Source organism: Pinus tabuliformis, chromosome 2_1 (assembly GCF_031772625.1).
Source record: "Pinus tabuliformis cultivar Carrire ecotype Pingquan chromosome 2_1, CPIR1, whole genome shotgun sequence".
NCBI classification, from domain to species: domain Eukaryota; kingdom Viridiplantae; phylum Streptophyta; class Pinopsida; order Pinales; family Pinaceae; genus Pinus; species Pinus tabuliformis.
In genome coordinates this window covers 470,013,436-470,017,750 of record NC_142299.1, presented here as the reverse complement: position 1 = coordinate 470,017,750, position 4,315 = coordinate 470,013,436, and positions in this window count along the sequence as shown.

Below are 4,315 nucleotides of genomic sequence, written 5' to 3'. Positions count from 1 at the left end.
ATGAGAGTGAGAAACTATTACAATGTCTTGCTTCAATCCTGAAGCACAACCTACAATGTAAACATGTTCTCCTGCTAATTGTACTTCTTTGGTAAACACTTACCCAATTTAAGGCCCCAACTTGCTCCTATTTCCTTGCGCAATCCTCGAGGAAATTAGCTCCTAAAAGATACGAATTTCTCCTATTTTCTTGAACAAAGGAATGATTCACCTGCTTAACTGCCAAGCCTTCACACTAAACTAATATAAAATTGATAATTACAATGTGCCTTTTCCTCCACTCCAGCTAGGCAATTCGAATTTCATGCATGTCTAGGCCATTTTTAGTTGATTGACTGGTTTAACTGAGAGATCCTTAAGTTAACAACAATTTTACTACTCAACTGACCTTCAACTGACTCAACTGAGTACTTGAGCTCAATTAACTAAGTAAAACTAAAAATAACTTAAATAAATTACTAAATTTTAGCAATCACTTCATGCACTAATTTACTTCTAGCCTCTAACTCAAATTTATTAAGTGCATGTCACACAAGTTAACTGCAATCCAAGTCATCTTGCTGATGTGGGAAATCGAATTACTAAATTTGACTAAGGCACAAGTCAAATTTAGCCTTTGTTTCTACATTTCTAACACTCCCTCTTATCAAGAAAGGGATTTTTCACTACCCCTATCCTGCACCTATGGAATTCAAATTTGCCTCTTGAAAATGCCTTTGTCAAGATATCTACATCCTTCTCAGTTGGAATGTATTATAGCACCATAATTCTCCTTTGCAGTCAATCCTACAAGTGATGAAACCTGATATCAATGTGCTTGGACATGTCATGAAATATTCGATTCTCAAAATGTTTGATACAACTCTAATTATCGAAATGAATCACTATCGAATGCATCTCCTGACTGAAAATACCCACAAGTATTTTCCTCATCCATATGGCCTCACATCTTTCTTGAATTGCAAAAATGTATTCAACCTTTACTGAGCTGAGTGCCACAAACCTATGTTTCTTGCTATACAAGGAAATAATTGTAGACCCAACACTGAAGATAGCACTTGAAGTAATTTTCTTGTGTAATGGACTCCCTAACCAATTTGCATCAGTGAAGCCTTGGAGTTTCACTCCCTCTACCCTTTTGTACCATAATCCATACTCAATTGAACCTATGAGGTACTTAAACACATGCTTTCTTGTCTTCCAATATAACTTGGTAGAAGTCACCATGGCTTGACTCAATTGATTAACTGCATATCATATGGCAACCCTTGTGTTTACCAGATACATTAAGGATCCCATAAGATGTTTGTAGATGGTGGCATCTACTTCCTCTCCTGAAGAAGCACTCCCTTTAGTTTGTAGCTAGAGGTGTGTCGATAGGCTTGCAGTTCTTCATGTGAAATATCCAAAGTATTTCAGAGGCATACTTCCCCTGACTCACAAACAACTCACCATCACCGTAACATACTTCCAGCCCAAGGAAGTAATGCATGAAGCCCATGTTTGTGATCTCAAATTCTCTCCTGAGATCCTTCTTGGAAGAGAGGAACAATTGCTCATCCCCTGTAGGTATCAAGTCATCAACATACAAAACCAAGATAAGAAAATTTCCATCTACCACAATGTGATAGAGATTGGCATATGCTTCACTTTTGGTGAAGCCCAATCGACTGAGATATGTATCAATCCAAGTGTACTATGCTTAGGGAACCTGTTTGAGACCATCCAAGGCTCTTTTGATTCTACATATATGTGTCTCCCTGCCATATGTCTCAAACCCCTCTGGCTGATTTATGTAGTTTTATTCCTCAACAACACCATTGAGAAAGGCAGTTTTCACATCCATCTGATGGATCTTTCACCCCATCTGTGAAAATAATCATAGAATGGTTTTGATGGAGGAAAATCTTGCCACTGGTGAAAATGTTTCCTCATAGTCCACTCCCTATACCTGAGAGAAGCCTTTGTCCACAAATCTGGCCTTGTAGATCAATTACATGCTTCATTTTTAGATCCATGTGGAACAAACTACTGACTTGTTCTCTACTCTTGGCACTACCTCCCATACATTTTTCTTCATGACAGAGTCATACTCCTCCATCATGGCATCAACCCACACTAGTTGAGATATTTCTTTCTCAAATGAAGAAGCCTTTGTATCAATGAATTATGTCATGAGAGCCATATGCCCAGTGTATCTTTCTGGTGACCTCCTCTTCCTACACTGAGATGAAAGAGCTCCCATGTGCTCCTATGCATCCTGCACCAATCTTTTAGCTTTTGTGGTTCTCTTCCTCCCCTCTCTGGAAGATTCTAGTTGAGTGGGTGCCTCCACTTTGCCTCCTATCTTCTCCTCTGCATGTGGCTACCCACAACATCCTAAAGCTTTTTCTAAGGCTCCTCCTTTGGAACTAACAATTACTCCTTGTGTGGAATACTCAATTCTCACTCTTGAGAGCATCTCATAGCCTTCTCCTCATCAAATTCGACATCTCTCCTCATTATTGTTACCCTGAGTGAGGGAAAATACATCCTATAGTTATGTGGTGTCTTTTTTATCCTACAAAGACTACCATGTCAACTGTAGGCTCAATTTTCTTCCTGTTGTCCTTGGAGACTTGGCCATACAAAGTAGCTCCAAAAATCTTGAAGGGAGGTACATCTGGATTCCTCCCAGAGAACGATTCTTTGGGTGTCATCATGCGAAGTATTCTATGAGGGCTCCTGTTTTGCAAATAAATTGCGGCGTTGCATGCTTTTACCCATAGATGTAATGGCAACCCCTAATCATGCAACCTGGCTCTTGGTGCTCCCACTATGCTTATGTTCTTCCTTTTAGCCACCCCATTTTGTTGTGGGTTATGGAGAGTTATTGATTCTCTTATAATGCCCTATTTGGCACAAAAGTCCTTGAAAATGATATAAACATATTCTCTTTTATCACTTATCAGTGATTTCAATTTCTGACCAATCTCCTTTTCAAACAATGCTTTCAATTAAACAAATTTTGAGAAAACTTCATCCTTCTTCTGCATGAATAAGATCCAACATTTTCTTGAAAATTCATCAACAAAAATGATGTAATCCCTATGTTTTTCTATAGAAGCTATAGAAAATAGTCCACATACATAAGAGGACTCATTCCAAGGTTTCTCTTGCTATGCTATCTCAATCCTGGAAGGTATATTTGACATATTTTCCCAATGTGCATCCCTTGTAGACATTATGTTGGTCAAGGGTGCATTTTGGGAGACTAGAGGTAATTTGTTGCATGATCTTCAAGGCCCCATGGTGTAATTGTCCCATGCATTTGTGCCAGAGTTCTCCAATATCTCGACTCTGCACTTCTCCTGCCTTGCTACTCAGTGCAACACAAGCTTCCACCTCAACTTTGTAAATATTATTCACTCGAAATCTAATATATTTCATCTTCCTAGTAGCTACATGTCTTAGAAAGGATTTCCCCTTACTAAAAACAACAACATAGCCATGATCCTCCAATACATCTACAAAGATCAAGTTCTTCTTCATCCCAAGTACATACAAGACATCTTTATAATGAAGATGGGAGTCTGAATCCCTCTTAAAGGTTATAGTTCCAATTCCTTTGGTACTGTACCACCCATCATCGCCGAGTTCTATGTGCATATGGAGGTCCCTCTCCTCTAGGCTACTAAAGAATTAATTGCATCCTCTCATATGGAATGATGCACCTTAATATAAATACCACACACTCCTCATTACAGTGCTTGTCATGCATGAAATTAGGGTGAAGTCTAATTCAAATATTGAGGAAAGTGCTTCACCTCCTACTCCTCCTGAAGGATTCTTGTTAGACTTCTTGTGAGGAAATGCTTTTGCATAGTGCCTGAATTCATGGCAGTGATTTTTTTTATCTTTCTCAAGTCCTTCTTGCCATTGTTCTTACAGGTCCCTAGATTGTTTTGGGCCTTCTTGCCCTTACCATTCTTTCCCTTCCCAAACAAGGAAAAATTATCTTACTCCTCAGATTTAGATCTTACTCCATCTCCAACGTTTCGCTGAATTCCTTCATGCACCAAATCAGACCAGAGTCTCTCCCAATTTGGAATGTTTTTCCCTTCCATTTACAGAGTCCTGGTAGCTATGCCAGGATTTTGGAAGGCCTAGGAGAGTTAGGTTCACTAGTTCTGAAGAGGGAATATTTTCTCCAATTCCTCCAAGATCATCTCAACACTAAATGAATCTAGAGAGGTAATGTCGAATGGTTTCTCCTTTATGCATGCAAATGTTTCTGAGCTTGTCTTGCAATGCCAATTTCTTGGAATCACTACCA